Raw genomic sequence first — 18,320 nt, 5'->3', positions numbered from 1 at the left:
GCATGCAACTGCTGGTGCCCTGGGCAGGAATCATGGCAGTGACCTCAAAATGTGTCAGGAGTGACCAGCGACCATGTTCTTTGCTCTTACACACATTGCATTAAAAAAAAAAAAAGAAAGTAAAAAGAAAACTAATGTCATTTAGAAATGATCTTGATGAAACTGAAGCAGTTTTAAATGTTATTAAATCTTAACCCTTTATGGGTTTTTTTAAAATTCTGTGACAAAAAAGGAATTATGCAAAAGGCTTTCTCTTGCATAAGGAGGAAATACACTGGGTTAAAAGAAAATTACAGATATGCTTGAGCAGGGGCTGACCTAGAGAGATGCCGGATTCTTTTCTGTTTTTTATTTACTTTTTAATTTTCTTTTTCCTTTGCATAGAACATCATTTTTTACTCGAAAAAAAATGACTGACAAGCTGTACTTACTCAGATGAGTGTCTGACAGACATTTTTATGTTTGTTTTGTTTAAGTGAATCAATTGAACTTGTCACTTCAAGGCAGACAACTGACTGTATGTGTTGCCAATAGCGAAGCTTGAACTTTCAAGTGAAAATTCGAATTTTGGAAGACTTTTCCTTAGCCCTGTGGACTGAACAGCTGACCCATCTGACTTTGCTGGCCAGCTTGGTGGTTAGAGAAACAAATGTGATTTTTTTAAAACATTCTATAATAAAAGGTGTAAACGTTTGAAAGATCTGTATGCCTTAGTGAAGCAATAGTTTTCAAATGAACAGTGCATGTGCTGCAGACTCTAGCGTCAGTAAAAGATCTATTCATATGCAAAATATATATCAATAGATTTTGAGGTAAAATATTTTGATATCATGGCCGAGTCCACATGGGGAGTAGCTTTAAGAAGTTACTGTCTATCCTCTTCTCATCACCGAGAAAGATAGCAAGTGAACAATAGAGAGGTAGGACGTTAGTGAGAAACAGATAGGGCTTATTAACTGTTGATGATGACATGTATAGTATTCTCAACTGGATTGGTCTGAGAAGTATTTCATGATGGGCAAAGTATTTTTACAAGCAAAATGAGAAATAGCAATTGACTGTTTTAAAAAATAATTAGAATAATAAAAATAATGATTGGGGAAAACATAGAAAAGATATTGAATGTTGAAGTGGGGAGATTAATGTCTCTGTACTGACGGACATGCATGGCATTCCCTTTTGAAAAAACAATGTAATACACTGTAAAGTTATATGTAATCCAATGTAATATAAAGAAGATTATGATGATGATAATAAAAAAAAAGTATGTAGCTATCTCTCAGCAGCAGTTTCTTTCTCCTTGTCATCAAATCATTTCCACTTTTGAGTTTATAAGCACAAGGGACGTTGGGTCAGATGGTGTCCTGGTGGTTAAGGCAACTGGATCCCACATGTCCACTTGTATGGATCAGCCACCAGAATTATCCTATTAAACTCAAATGCATCTTATTGCATTGCATCATTTTAATTCTTCGTATAACAAAAATCCAAGCTCCTGGATGGCCATTTGGCTACCATTTACTCATGTCAATCACTGTTGACTTCTTTTAGTTTGTCAGAGGCCACTCCCTCTACAGGCCTTCGGAAGGCCTCTTGACTCTCTTTTGAATCTTTTCTCCTGCCTCCTAGGAGGAACCTTTGCCAGAGTTACTGCTTTAGGAAGGCTATTTCCAACTGCCCTGGTTTATATTAAATCTTTTGTTTCTTTACTTTCATAACATTTATCAACATTTTAAGTCTGTGTATTATATGTGTAGATACATATGTATGTGTATATATATACATACATACATGTCTAAATAAATATTTTGTTTATTTTTCTTAATTGCCAAGGATAGAGAAACAAAGGGAGAAGGAGAAAAAGAAAGCATTCTCCCACCAAGAGGCATGGTCTGTCACACAGCCTGAAAAACACTCCAGTTGCATTTGCGTGCATGCCCAAAATTTCAAGAGGAGAAATTTCAAGAGGAGAATGGAAGACAAAGGATTGTGGCATGGCCGTCCCCTAGGGGGTGATTTATCATTTTCCTTCTTACTGTCTCTCTCTAGGAAGCGCATACACCCTGTAGCAAAATTTAAAAAGAGAGAAGAAAGAAAAGAAAGAAAGAAAAGAAAGAAAGAAAGAAAGAAAGAAAGAAAGAAAGAAAGAAAGAAAGGGCATAAGGAACGTTAACGAAAAAGATTTCCACTTGTGAATTGTGATGATACTCCTTTATTTAGGTGTTCTTTTGAGCTCTCTTTTCTGAGAAGTATACCAAACAGTTACAGAAACTGTACAACTACTGGTTTAAATAATACCTAGCTTTGAATTTTCCTGCATCTGTTGACAACTGATTAAACCTTGTCTTCCTCTCTCAGGAAACTCATCAACCCAGTGGCAAATGTTTGGAACTATTAATTCCTGCCTCTCTTTTTTCCTCTCAAGTCAACCATGTGCATTTATTTGTTCATTGTCAAACACGTATTTATAGACTCCCTTCATGTCATATTGTGTTTGGCTGGGTGCTGGGTACATAACTATAAGACGTGATCCTTACCTCCTTAGAACTTACAGTCTTAAAGGAGAGACAGCGATTTTAAAATATTTAGAAGGTTGGCCCTGTAGCCTAGTGGTTAAGGGAATTGTATTCCATATGGCTGCAGTTTGAATACTGGTTCCTAAAGGCTTGACAAATACTCTGGGTGTGGGTGCATGCATGCCCCAAATTCTGACAGGGAAGAGACTGTGGCATGACCAGACCTGTTGGGAGGGAATCTGCTTTTTTTCCCTTCCTCTCTTATTGTTTCTCTGTTTCTGGCAATTAAAAATAAACAAAATATTTATTTAGACTTATACACATATGTATGTGTATATACACTTATGTACATGTATATGCATCTATACATATACTACACAGATTTAAAGTTGTGATAAATGATATGAAAGAAAAAAAAATTTAAATCAGGGCAGTTGGAAACGGCCTTCCTAAGGCAGAAATATGGGAAACAGTTGGTCCTAGGAGGTAGGAGAAGATTCTAAAGAGAGTCAGTAGGCCTTCTGAAGGTTCTTAGAGGGAGTGACTTTTGAAAAACTAAAAGAAGCTAAGAGCGATTGACATGAGTAGCCATATGGCCAACCAGGGGCTTAGAGTTTTGCTAACTGAAGAGTTAAAGCCATGCAATGCAATGAGATGAATTTGAGTTTAACAGGATCATTCTAGCTGTTGAATGAAGAATGCATTTGAGGGAACTAAGAGAGAAGTGTTTGCCATAGAAATTGAACAATGGGGGCCAGACAGTGGCACAGCACTAATGCAACTAACCCTACATGAGAAAGTCTAGGCGGTTTCGTGGGTCCTCCCTGTATGTGCTGGGCACATGCCCATGACCCAGGTTGGTGAAGCTGAGGGTGGATCACAATGTGAGGATTCTGTTGAGGGCATAAATATCTCTGTATGTCTGTCTGGCTCTCTCTTTTATGAAAGAAATACATTTTTAAAAATCGTCTAAAGAGGCTGGCAAGACACTGGACTACCATATAGCTGACCATGGTTCAAGTCCCAGAACTGATGGCTTGCTTTCTCACTTTCTTTTTCTCTCTGTCTCTCTCTCTGGTCAAATTAAAAAACAAAAATCAAAACCAACCAAACAAACAAACAAAAACAAAAACAACAACTAAATAATCCTTGAAAAAACAAACACACCAAACCAATATTTAAAAATCTAAAAAATATAGCAATGGCAATAATCTCAGAAATAGACAAGTGGGATTACATCAGGTTAAATAGTTTCTGCTCAGCTAAAGGAATAATAATTAGAGTGAATTGTCAACCCTTGGCATGGGAGAATATATTTGCAACTTACACCTCAGGCAAGGAACTGATAAACAGAATATACAAGGAACTCAAGGGGCTTACCCAGAAAACAAACAAACAAACAAACAAACCCAAATATGGGCAAATGAGCAAAACAGACAACTCTGTAAGGAAGACATTAAAATAGCCAAAAACATTTAAAAAAATGCTCAACATCCCTTATCATAAAAGAAATGCAAATCAAAACCACAGTGAAATACCACCTAGCCCCAGTCAGAATGGCTAAGATTAAAAATGATAAGTACTGGCGCAGTCATAGTGAAAAGGGAACTCTCCTACACTGTTAGTGGGAATGTAAATTAGTACAGCTACTATAGAAAATAATATGGAAGTTCTTCGAAGACCTACAAATAGAATTACTATATGATTCAGTAATTCTACTCCTGATATTTACCCAAAAAATAAGAATGCACTCAGAAAACTACATACACATCCATGTTTATTGTAGCATTATTCACAATTGTTAAGACACAGAACCAACCCAAATGTTCACAAACAGATGAATGGATTGAAAAAGTGTGCCACATATACATTATGGAATACTACTCAGCCATAAAAAGAAAAACAACAAAACGTTGGCATTTGATAGAATATGGACGAATGTGGAAAATTTACTCCTAAGAGAAAGAAATCAGACTGTGAAAGAGAGGCATTGTATGTCCCAACTTAATATATACCAAACATCTGCACTCTATGGCAGAAATGGAAAGATTGGAAGATATAAACACATAGAGAATAACTGCAGATACTATGACTGTTTGGGGGGAAGGGGAGGGGGATGAGAGGAAGGGAATCAAGGGAAAAGAAGTAAACCATTTAAGAGATATGAAAATGGAAAATTAGCTGTTGAGGATAATGTGTATGATAATATCTTTAACTGGACTAATATATAGTATATTCATGCTGGGAAAATTCATTTCGTAAGCTGCAATGATATACAGTGATTGAACGCATAAAAAATTTAAAAATGTAAAAATCATATGCAATATATTATCTACCTAAAGTGATATAAATAAAGTAATAAGTAATAAAAATATCTATTAGGTAAAAAAAAATAAAATAGAACAACGTGGAGAGAAGGACGAGGTATTCAAGTTCTCTCCTAATGAGAGAATTGACAGGTCTTGTTGATTGATTAGAAATGGGAATCAGAGAGAAGGAGTTGTTAAAAATGTCTCTCTCCCTTCCTAATTGCCCTGACTGCTCAGTTAATTTTACTTTAAATGACCTTTCTCCTGTGACTGGGTCTCTTGTTTCACTCCCTGTTAGAAATAAGCCAAGCCAGTTTTGTCATTTGCTCTAGAACCTTGACTGGGCGAGGCCATTGGTAGCACAGCCAGTATCTACCTGAATAAATACCTGGATGCGTTTCTTAACTCCAGACCTTATACGGAACAATTAAACAATTGAAGTGATGAATCTGCCACTCTGCAACTGTGATTACTGACAGACTTGAATTACATGCAGTGATATCCTAGAGAGATAAAATGACTTCTGTTATAGTATCAATACGTTTTCAGTGAGGAATAGGTTTCACCCCTTAATTAGTGCTAACAATGAAAGAGTTTGGGCCTGGAACTTGTTCCTCCTCCAGATCTGGGAATATTTGTGTTTGGTCAGTTGGTTGCACCTTATTCTTGCCCCAGGACATCTGGACAAGAATATTCATTTCTAGATTTAGGCCTCTTAGCGTGACTATTTTTTTTTTTCTATTTGCTTGTGCAGATACACAAAGTGCACTTTGAATAATGGATCTTTGCCAGGAGATCAGGAGATATTGCCAGGAACAAAGCCTTTCATAGAAGGTTTTATTTCTCTTCAAAATGCTTTTACATTTTCAAGGTTTGTTTTATTAGTAAATAATCACAACTAATAACAAGCATAATAGCTACTTGGTCTTAAATACTAATAAACTTTGCTAGTGCCTGTAAACATAATGTTATAAGGTGGGCTTCATTGTCTTTCACCAAAGCCATGGGTCAGGAAGTGTGAAGAGGGCATGTAAACCCAGGTGGGGTGACAGAGAGGTTCCTGGTAACCCAAATCCTTTGGGCTGAGATTCTCTGGTGGGCACACTTTCTGGTGTAACCTTTGGCACCCTCTGCTTTGGCAATGGGAGGACATTTTTAACCACCTGAGGAGAAAACAACGACTTCCTTCTTGGCATTCCAACTGAATTTAACCACTTTCAGATCTAGCATCACTTGGGTTACTGCATGGCCTTTCTGGTTCTCTTTTTCTTTTAAATTTTCCTCCATTATGAAAAATTTTCTCCAAGTTTATCATTCCTCTCTAAGTTAAAAAAAACACAGTTGAGCTATCATGCTGACAAAAATAAGAATCAGTGATACGATTTTATTTATTTTTTTTTTTCTAAAGTATTTCCTGGACTTTGTTCTACCATGGAAGAAATTTTTTTCTAATTCTAATTATGAATGTTATCTTAAATAAACTCTAGCTCCCCCACACCACAACCTCAGATAGCACAAGGGCTCACCAGAGACAGGAAGAAAGAGAGAGACAGAAAGTTAGAAAGCACCCTCCCAGAAAGGATGGCCATGCCATAATCTCTTCTCTATTCCCCTCTCAGGATTTTGGGCACATAAATACACATGTATTTGGTGTGTTTTTCAAGCTGCCAGGTTCAGGACTCAAACTGCACAGTCAGTGGTTCTCTTTTTCTTTTAAATTTTCCTCCATTATGAAAAATTTTCTCCAAGTTTATCATTCCTCTCTAAGTTAAAAAAAACACAGTTGAGCTATCATGCTGACAAAAATAAGAATCAGTGATACGATTTTATTTATTTTTTTTTTTCTAAAGTATTTCCTGGACTTTGTTCTACCATGGAAGAAATTTTTTTCTAATTCTAATTATGAATGTTATCTTAAATAAACTCTAGCTCCCCCACACCACAACCTCAGATAGCACAAGGGCTCACCAGAGACAGGAAGAAAGAGAGAGACAGAAAGTTAGAAAGCACCCTCCCAGAAAGGATGGCCATGCCATAATCTCTTCTCTATTCCCCTCTCAGGATTTTGGGCACATAAATACACATGTATTTGGTGTGTTTTTCAAGCTGCCAGGTTCAGGACTCAAACTGCACAGTCAGCCATGTGGGATCCAGCCACCCCAACCACTGGCCACATAAATCGCTTCTTCATGTCAAAGCTTTGTACCATGTGGCTGGTACAAAGCAGATATATAATGTTGATTAGTGTTGAATCCTAAATACAAGGGAGGTTAAGCATTCATTCACTTGACAAGCAGGTACTTCAGCTCTCCATGTGCCAGATACCACACCAGGAACTGTGCTGCAAAGACGATGTTGAGAGTTTGAACATCCACGGTCAGCAGACTTGTATTCAAATCTTGGTTTGCTCCATTCTAATTGTGAAGCTTGGTGTTCTAGCCCAATCTATTGCTAACAACAGAAATATCTGAGTCTGGGTAATTCGCAAAAATAGAGATTTAGGGCCAACCTATGGCATGGTGGTTAAGGTGACTAGATCCCACATGACCTACTATGTGATTGGAGTCTAGACCCAGAGGCTTAGAAAACATGCCAGACACATGTGCATGTCTCTTAGTATCCTAAAAGGAGGGGAAAATGGAAGAAAAGGGGTTAGTGCATGACTATTCCCCATGGGGGCATACTTTGTCACTTTCTGTCTCTCTCCTTCTGTCTCTCACAGGTGAGTACATGTCTAGCTCACGGTTGGCAGATCTAGGACTCAGGAGGCTGTATCTGCTAAGGGTCTTCTCACTGGCAGAGTGTCTGGCATCACATGGTGAGTGGGCGAGTACATGTGAAGCACAGCATGTGGTGTCTGTCTCTCCTTGAAAACCCAAGACGACTCAGTCGTGGGGCCCCACACTGAGGTCAATTAATCACTTCCCAAAGATCCCAGCCTTTCAACATTTGTAAACATATAAAGTCTCTATCCTCTCAACATCATTACAATGGCTCGCCAAATTTTAACACACAAATTTTTGTGGGACACCTTCAACCCATAGCACTCAGGAAATTACTTTATATCTCTAAGCTTCATATTTCTGGTTCAACAACTGGGCTAATCAAAGAGCCTATTTCATAGGACCATTCGGTAGATTGAATGAAAGTGCATAGAAAGCACTTAGCACATGGTGAGAGCTTGTAGATGTTTTGTTAGGGAAGGACAGATAAAGGTAAACTTCAGCCTCTGATGTAACTCATTTCAATAAGCATTCAATAACCACACATGCACATGCTTACATACATGCACACAGACACACACACACAGACATATATATACACTCACACTGGGGAACAGTACCTTTTTAGTGTTGGTAAGGGTGAATATTCACCCTAAAATTTTTTGTGAAATTCAACAGTACGTTGTCTATGCAACACAAACAGTGGAAAGTCAAACTTAGCAATCTGTTTGATGTTGAAGATGTACAGAAAAAAGCAATTTTCAGAATGGAAGGAGGAAGTGAGCGGGCAGTATAAGATAATTCGAGATAGATTTCTATTTGTCAGAGGGAATGACTAGGTAAGGAATAAGCAAACTTGAATCAAAGGCTCTTAATGTCCCTTAATGTTTCCATAACATAAATTTATTAACAGAGGCAGACTACAGTTTTAATGTAATACAGCTACCAGCACTAACTGGGTTTTCAGAGTGAAGTCAGACATAGCCCAGTGAACTATGGACAGAGGAGCAGGCCGGCAAGGGCCAGGCTTTGGGGGCTAACCACTGTGTAGGTTGCTGCATGGTGGGAGCCCAGCAGCTGGCATGGATCAAGGTTTGATGTGGCAGAGCACCTGAAGGATACAACAGATGTTGACCAGAGTTCTGGCACTCAGCACTGGGTGGGTGCATGGGCCTGGCCTGAGGTCAGTACATTTTACCAGGCAGGTAGAATATGACTGAGGAGAATGGGGAAATGACACTCAAAATCCAGCAAGAATGGCAGTTGACATCAGTAGGGAACAGGGTCCTCTTCTTTGGACTTGGGCTCAAAGTAGGGGACTGACTAAATCAATGTGTGCCTTATTTACAGACCATGAACTTTAATCCCTCTGCAACTCAGGTCTCTGTGGCAGGATTCAGGGGCCAGAACCAACCATGGCAACTTAGAGGACCCAAACATCTCTATTTTAGAGACTCCTTGACTGGAGGTGACACTGGACTTGTGAGCGATACTCATTTTCCTATTTTCTAGTCATAATTACTACTAGCATACCATATTGCTTTACTTAGTAAAGAAAAAAAATTAATAAATGCTATTAAAATGGCATCATACATCCAGTAACAATGTGATCACAACTATTCAGGGTATCATCAAGCACCAATCAATTTTAGTATTTCAATACATGGAAGTCATAAAACCAACTTAATTTTTAAAAGTAATTTCCATTTGTCTTTTCCCATAAATTGAAAAATGGAAGCTAATTCATTTGTATTTCACATTTGCTGATTCTCGATTTGGAAAGCAGACCCAAGCAGACCCTGTTGAAGAGAATTAATAAACAATGTTAGGCTGGCTTCATTGCCTGATGGTTAAGGCAGTCAGATCCCTCATGGCTGACTACGTGATTTGAATCCTGGCCCCACATCTTGCCAGGCACATGTGTAGGTGTGCCCAAATCCCAAGAGCAGGGAGAAATTGAGGGGACAGGATTGTAGTGTGACCTTGCTGTCTTTGGAGAGTACATTCATCCTCTCCCTCTCTCTTTGCCTGTCTCTCTGTCTGGTGAGCTTATGTACTTTACGGCAAACTTTAAAGATGGTAAAAATTTTAAAAAGTGTTGCTGTTGGGTTGGGAAAGTGATCACATTGGTGACATTTTTTTCTAATGAGAAATACATTCCAAATATGCAACAGCCACACTGCAAGATCTTCCCAGGCGAAATTGGTTTGGAACATACCAGAGAGCTGTGCACAGAATCTTCTGTAGAAATGATGCTCAATAGATGTCAAATATGTTGGGACCAGCAGATGATGGAATGGTTACGTTGTTGGACTCTTACGTAGTAGACCGTGGTGGGCACATATGTATGCATGCTCAAGATCCTGAGAGGAGAATGGAGGAGAAGGGGTTGGGTCATGGCCATCCATCCTCGGGGTGATTCCTGTCTTTTTCTCTCTCTGGGAGTGCACAGAACCTATAGCAAAAATTTGTCTCCAAAAAAAAAAGAAAAATCAAATGTGGCTGAGAGCAGGAAATGCCTTCCTCAAAATTGAAGCCACTGAGTCAGAGGAACTTAATCCTTGGTGTCAGGAGGACGAAAGTGGTAGTTACTGAAATCTAACAAAGCCAGTTTTCTCCCTCAACCTCTCAGGGATCTCTTCCTAATTCACTGTTTAGTGAGTATCACAACATCCACCAGGATGTCTAGGTCAGACATTTTGGAATCAGTCCGCTGCCAGGAAAAATGCGTGCTTCAATGGAAAACTTCCCCATTGTCTAGAAGACACCCCTCCGAGTTATGCGGTTCCATGGAAGCCATTGTGCATCTCTGTAAATCAAATGTAACTGATAGGATGCAAAGTTGTTCTTAGCTATAGATGTGCAAATTCTATTCAATCTCATAGCGATTCAATTGAGTTCTCTCTCCCACTGTGGGAGACGCTAGTTTTGCATCCATTTGCACATTCATTTCAATATTTCAGATCTATAAATGCATCTGTATTTCATTTTCTCCCTTGAACCAGTTATAACATCTGCCAAGCGCCTTCTTTGTGAGTAAAATAAAATCTTTAACACGTGTTCATTTTATATCCTCATGAGTCATGATTTTACCTTTTTTGGGGGTGGAAAATTACCTTTAAACACTGTCTTTTTCTCACTCATAACTTCTCGTTCTTCTTCGTGTGCACTCTGTTCTTTTCTCTAATGTCTAACTTGCCTCTTTCTCTGAGGCATCAAGGCTACTCCCCAGCTGAGGTCAATATCATTTTCTGCATGGATCACTATAATGGCCTTTTTAAAAAAATTTTAAAATTTATTCATTCATTTATTTTAATTTGACCAGAACGAGACAGAGAGAGGGAGAGAAAGTGGGAAAGCAAGCCACCAGGTCCAGGACTTGAACCATGGTTGGCCATGTGGGAGTGTCCAGCACCTTAACCACCATGCCACATGCTGTTCCCTATAATGGCCTTTAAATTGGTACCCCAGTCTCCAACCTTGAGCACCCCCCCCACTGTATTCCACATTCTATTCTATATACTCCCTAAACTACAAATCCCATCCTAGCTCTGTCTTCTCACAGCTCCTCAAAAGTTTGTATCACCCTTGGGCCATTGTCCATGTAAAGACATCAGCCTTGGGTCAGCTGATGGTGTGGTGATTAAGGTAGTGGGCTCTGCAGTTTGAATCCTGGATCTGTTGACTTGAAAAACACTCCAGGCGCATGTGTGTATATATCCAAAATCCCAAGAAGAGAATGGAGAAGGGATTTCAACCTAGTCCGCTGCCAGGAAAAATGCGTGCTTCAATGGAAAACTTCCCCATTGTCTAGAAGACACCCCTCCGAGTTATGCGGTTCCATGGAAGCCATTGTGCATCTCTGTAAATCAAATGTAACTGATAGGATGCAAAGTTGTTCTTAGCTATAGATGTGCAAATTCTATTCAATCTCATAGCGATTCAATTGAGTTCTCTCTCCCACTGTGGGAGACGCTAGTTTTGCATCCATTTGCACATTCATTTCAATATTTCAGATCTATAAATGCATCTGTATTTCATTTTCTCCCTTGAACCAGTTATAACATCTGCCAAGCGCCTTCTTTGTGAGTAAAATAAAATCTTTAACACGTGTTCATTTTATATCCTCATGAGTCATGATTTTACCTTTTTTGGGGGTGGAAAATTACCTTTAAACACTGTCTTTTTCTCACTCATAACTTCTCGTTCTTCTTCGTGTGCACTCTGTTCTTTTCTCTAATGTCTAACTTGCCTCTTTCTCTGAGGCATCAAGGCTACTCCCCAGCTGAGGTCAATATCATTTTCTGCATGGATCACTATAATGGCCTTTTTAAAAAAATTTTAAAATTTATTCATTCATTTATTTTAATTTGACCAGAACGAGACAGAGAGAGGGAGAGAAAGTGGGAAAGCAAGCCACCAGGTCCAGGACTTGAACCATGGTTGGCCATGTGGGAGTGTCCAGCACCTTAACCACCATGCCACATGCTGTTCCCTATAATGGCCTTTAAATTGGTACCCCAGTCTCCAACCTTGAGCACCCCCCCCACTGTATTCCACATTCTATTCTATATACTCCCTAAACTACAAATCCCATCCTAGCTCTGTCTTCTCACAGCTCCTCAAAAGTTTGTATCACCCTTGGGCCATTGTCCATGTAAAGACATCAGCCTTGGGTCAGCTGATGGTGTGGTGATTAAGGTAGTGGGCTCTGCAGTTTGAATCCTGGATCTGTTGACTTGAAAAACACTCCAGGCGCATGTGTGTATATATCCAAAATCCCAAGAAGAGAATGGAGAAGGGATTTCAACCTATCACCCCTCCTGGGAGATGTTTTTTTTTTTTTACTTTCCCTCTTTCTCTTTCTCTTTCTTTCTCTCCTATGAGTGCATATGCCCTGTAGCAAAGTTTAAAAAACAAAAGAACAAATGAAAAGTCAAGCCTTTAAGCTACATTGCTAGCTGGGGCCTGCTGTAGCTGCAGAACTGTTTCCCCTACTCCTTCACTGTCGGCCTAAAGGCAATGAACTCCTCTTTATCCCTGATCCCACTACTGATCTTCCCCCATGCTCTTTCTTCTGCATATCTGTCTTCCCCAGCCACCCTGAGCTAGCTCCCAGGTTCTGTTACATTTCACCTCAGAAGTCACTTCCCATGGAGGCCTTCCCTATTGTCTGCCCTGTTCTTTCTCTAAGACAGAGTGTATGACACTGTGGGGTTTTAGCTATCCCCCAGAAGACTGTAATCTCCGTGGTGACAAGGACTATTTTAACTCTAGTAACCCCCATGCCCTAGTTCAGACCTCCAGTGAGTATTTAGATGCATGGAACACAGAGTCATGGAACACCCAGCATGGACCAGGACAGTCGTGGTGACTTTTTTCTACTAAGATTTCACAATAGTTATTAAATGCTAGAGCTGGATAGTATCCAGAGACCATCCTCCCCACATCTCTCCTATTACACACAGAGGCTAATCTGTGTTCTTGGAGGACATCCTAGGGAGCTTTTGGCAAAGCCAGCACTGCAAGTTGGCTGTGAGGATGTAACTAAGGTGGGCTAGTTCTAAAGTCTTGTGACTCAAAGTGTGGGTTGTGGGGCCTGCAGCATTGTCCTGGGCACTTGCTGGACATGCAGATTCTCAGGTCCCACGGCTAACCTCCAGAGTCAGAATCTGCATTTTAATAAGATGCCTAGGTGATTTGAATGCGCATTAAAGCTTGAGAAGCACTGTCTAAGGACTCCATATTTACTAACTGAGTGTTCTTGGGCAAATTACGTAATCACACAGACACTTTCACAAGTGAAGAATGGAATCCTACTTTATATGTACCTCATAGGGCTGTTATGAAGATTAAAAGAGGTAAAATACACAAAGAGCTTAGAATAATGGTACTTAGTAAGACCTTGACAAATATTTGCTCCTGATATATAACACCAGACTGAAGAGTAAGACATGTCATTGGGATGTCAGACGCCCATTTGTAAAGCGAGACTGTGGGTAGGTGTAAGCCAAAGCTTGAAAATCCAGTTTGGAGATTTATTTCAGAGTTTGTTTTATATTAATAAATTAGGAAATATGCACCTACTTGTAGTAGTCTATAACAGGGCTTTATAACTGCAACAGGAGCAGTTAAAAGACAGGCCAGAACATCTAGCCATTCTGTTCACTGTTCTACATGCAGGGCTGGCCCCATAGGGCAGTGGTTAAAGTAACTGGGTTGATTGCAGTTATAGCCTGTTCCTGTGGTTTGAAAAACATGCTGGGTGCACATGCATGTGTGCCCAAAATGCCAATAGGATGTAGAGATGGAAGAGGAAGGATTGAGGCGTAACCATATTCTGTTGGGGCATCCCCCCTCTCTCTTTCTCTCATAAGACATATGATGTAGTGAGTTTTTTCCTGACTCTTCTCAGTAAATTCCTGTGATGTCATGTGACTCACACTCCCTTTCTTCCTTCTGTTTCCTCTCTCTTCCTTTTCTTTGCCCTCTATTGCTCCCCTTCTTACCAGATAGTCCTTCAATTCTGAGCTTTCCTGGTGAGCTGGGGTTGAGAACCTTAAGACCCGTCAGGCTGGTGGAAATACTCTTTCCACCGATGTGTTGAGTAATGTGGGCATTGCTGCAGTACCTGATGAGGAGAGAAGCCAGAATCAGACTTGGGGTGAAGGTTTCTACTCTCTTATGTTTTCGCTTTCACTAAACCATTCTGTAGCCTGGCTCTGACAGCATGACTCAGGTTGAACTTGAATCATGATAAGGCCACATTACCTGGGCAGCTGGGATTGGGAAAGTGTGAAGCCTCATTTCCTTCAGCAAGATTTATTGAATCTCTTCTTGCTGGCAGCCACTGAGCTACGTGTGGGGAATGTAGAGATGGATGTTCCAGATCATGACCTGGAAGAGCTATCCCCTTACCCATGGGGTTATGAGATGACCTGAGATATTTAGAACACATTTTTGAACACTTGTGTACCACAAAAAAAAAGAAAAAAAAAAAAAGATGGAGATCAGACCAGCAGATGATGTTCTAGCAGATGCACTGGTTACATTGCTGGGCTCTTTTGTAGTAGACCGCGGTCCTAGTACTGGACCTAGTGGCTTAAAACCCATGCTGGTGTGTGTGTGTGTGTGCTCAAGATCCTCAGAGGAGAAAGGAGGAAAAAGGGGCCATTCCCCCAGGAGTGGTGTTTGATTTCTTGCTTTCTGTCTCCCTGGCAAGTGCAGGTCCCCTATAATCTCTCTCTAAAAAAAAAAAAAAAAAAATGGAGGAAGTGTTAATCCCATTATTAACATGTTAGTATGTATCGTTCCATATTACTGCATGTGTGATTACTCTTTTGTCTATTTCTCTATCTGCCTACCTAGCTTCATAAGCTTTTTTTTTAACAAATGGAGTAAGTCCATTTTTAACAAATGGAGTAGGTATATATTATTCTACAATTTGATTTTTTCATTTGATAATATAGCATAGGCATTTTCCAGTCAGTATTTATAGTAACACTCATTTTTTGGGTAACATTCATTCTTAATATATATATACTATTAATTAAATAGGTATACTTTAATTTATTTGATTATTCCCCTTTTTATACTTATCAGTGTATAAATGTGCAAACATTATTGTAGAGGCAGTTTCTAGATGTGACTTCCTGGATCACCAGGTGTGTGCATGACAGATTTTAGAGGACACTGAAAAATTTATTTCAAAAAATTTTGTACCCATTTAAATGCCTATTGACATATACAAAAGTTCTAGTTTTCTCACACAGTTAATTTTTTATCAATACTTAGAGAAAAATGTTGTGTATAATATTATTATATAATATTATATATATAATTTTTTCTTTTTAGTGTGCTATAGGATGTGTGCACTCACCAAAGAACAGAGAGAGAGAGAGAGTGAGAAAGTGAAAAAATCACCCCCTGGGAATGGTCATGCTACAATCCTTTGTCCTCCCTTCTCCTCTTGGGACTTTAGGTATGCACAAACACGTGTCCGGTGTATCTCTCAAGCTATCTGGCCTGAGGTTTGACCCACACAGGCAGTCATGTGGGATCCAAATGCCTTAACCACCACACAATGAGCTGACCACAAATTGGCCCTGGGCCATTTATATTTCTTATATGAATTTCCTGTCCTTGCCCCTCATATTTTTTTCCTATTGTTTTTAAGTATTTTTCTTAGGTTATAGGAGGTCTTCAAACAGTATGACCATTAATTTAATGTCTTATACATAATACAATATTTTCTTCCTGTATATCCCATTCTTTAATTTGATTTTGTTTAATTTCTATTATTGCCAAGCAGATACTTTTGTTACTATTATTACATAGTCAACATCCGCATAATTTTCCTTTTAGCTTCTGAGTATCATGTTTTATTTGTGCAGTTCCTTTACTCTACCTCAAGGTTAAAACAAATACAAACTGGTTCTGTGGTACAGTGACAATGCATTGCTCAAGAGATACCAGATCCCATATGGCTGCCGGAATCCTCACCCAGTCAGCCTGAAACATACTGGACATGCACAGATGCCCAAAATAGGATGGGCTAGAGGCTGGAGGAAGGGATCACAGCATGACCAGACTCAGTCAAGGTGCTCCTCCTCTCTTGCTTTCTTTCTCTCACTCTCATGTGTAGCCTAGTGGTTAAGGAAACAACATGGCCAACCTTGGTTTAAGTACCAGCACTTGGTGGCTTGAAAACCACACTGGGCCTGTGTGCATGTGTGCCCCAATCCTGAAAGGATGGAGCAATGGAAAAAAAGCATTGCAGCATGATCATACCCCACTGGGGGTTGCTTTCTCCCTCTTCCTTCTCTTGTTGCTTCTAATCTCTATCCCAGTCTCTCTGTTTCTTTCTCTGTGTCTCTCTCTGGTGAGTTCATGTGCCCTCTGGCAATTAAAGAAAAAAAAAAACTTATAACAAATCTTAAATTGGCGTTAATTGAGTGGTTCCATTTGGTCCAGCAGTATTACTTCTTTTTCTTTCTTTCTTTCTTTCTTTCTTTCTTTCTTTCTCTTTCTTTCTTTCTTTCTTTCTTTCTTTCTTTCTTTCTCTTTCTTTCTTTCTTTCTTTCTTTTTTTTTTTTTTGAGAGGTTTTTGCTATAGGGTGCATGTGCTTGCCAGAAAGACAGCGAGAGACAGAGAGACAGAAGGTGAGAAATCACCTCTGGGGGAATGGCCACACCACAATCCCTTCTCCTCCATTCTCCTCTCAGGATTTTGGGCACGCACACACATGCACCCAATGTGAGTTTAAGGCACTGGGTCCGGGACTTGAACCATGGTTGGCTACATGGGAGTTCAGTGACATAGCCATTATGCTAACTGCTGGTCCCAATATTACTTCTTGAAAAGCCACTTAGTGCCTTAAATTAATAGGCAAACTATACTTGTTAAATTGTTGCATGACATCCTTTAAAGGGAGGTTTGTTTACCAAAAGATTTACACTAGATTGAGTTCTTTGTATGGCAATAGCTCTGTTTGTATTCTTATTCACTTCATTTGATCTTTTTTAAGAGAGATAATTTTTTAAAAATTATTTTAATATCTTGATGTTCAAAGGGTATATTGATGGAGTGTTCTTGCTTATTTCATGTGAAGTAGCCATTGAACTTCTTGCTGGCTGGATTCCATATCTGATCATCAGCCCACGCCATGTCCAGCGTGGGTTTATTGGTGGGTTTATTGGGTGTCCCAAATGCTGCCTCAAAATTCAGGTGCTACATGGCTGGAGACTCTGAACTACACAAGACCTCTCAGGGAAGTGACCACCAGATGGAATGAGATGGCACAGTTCAAGGAAGTAAAACTTAATGATGGATGAAACTGGCTAAATTTAGAAACCACACTTTGGGCAGAATTGAACTCCTCACTGCCTGCTCCTGTAGCCCTGGCCCTACCCAACTTCCCCAGGCTGCCTTCTTCAGCTGGCCTCAACCTTCACTCTCAACCTTGCTTAGCTTTGGCAACAAAGGGGCTTTCTTAAGGCAAAGACCTCTTTAATAATCCCTGGTATTTGCTTTTGAATATTCAGAAGGGCTTAAGGAAACCAAATAAGAACAACGTTTCAGAAGACCCAAACATCCTGCTCCATGGTTTACTAAATTGGACTTGGTACTTCCTGGACCCCCTGTATGTGGGCAGGAGGCACACTGCTGGCTTCATGGAAGGTGGGCATTGAATGGCCTGATGCACCTGTAAATCTTACCCAAAAAAGACTGGGGGGGGGGGCGGTCTAGCTGACACTTACCTGCCAATCTCAGCCATGGGTGGATTTAGAGGTTTTGGGGATATAGGACTCAGGGCAATTAGGGAATTATAGAGAGTTCCCAACATCTCCAGTCTGATCCTCCAATCAGGGCTGCCTTTCCACTTCTGTTTGGGAACATCACAAAACTTCCTTTTTCTAAAAATATCCCTGCATACAGCTTACTTCTCACAGCTGGCTAAATTACTCTTCCTTTCTACTTAAAATTCTACTCTCAAAGCAACTCTGGTCAAGCTGGAGGGGATGATAGAGAAGAGAGAGAAAGGCAAGTGAAAGTGAATCTGGAGCAGAGCAAAGAGCCTCTGAACATTCATAGGATAAAGGAGGAGACCCACTAGAAATGAAATAGACAGACAATTCACAGAGTGTATTGGTGCCCTAGTGTTGCTGTAACAAAATAGTGCAAACTGGGTGGCTTAAAACGAAATTTATTGTCTCATGGTTCAAGAGACCAAAAGTCTGAAATCAAAGTATTAGCAGGGCCTCTCTCCCTC

The sequence above is a fragment of the Tupaia chinensis genome, unplaced genomic scaffold, assembly GCF_000334495.1.
Source record: "Tupaia chinensis unplaced genomic scaffold, TupChi_1.0 Scaffold000532_1, whole genome shotgun sequence".
Taxonomy (NCBI): domain Eukaryota; kingdom Metazoa; phylum Chordata; class Mammalia; order Scandentia; family Tupaiidae; genus Tupaia; species Tupaia belangeri.
This window is presented reverse-complemented; position numbering follows the sequence as displayed.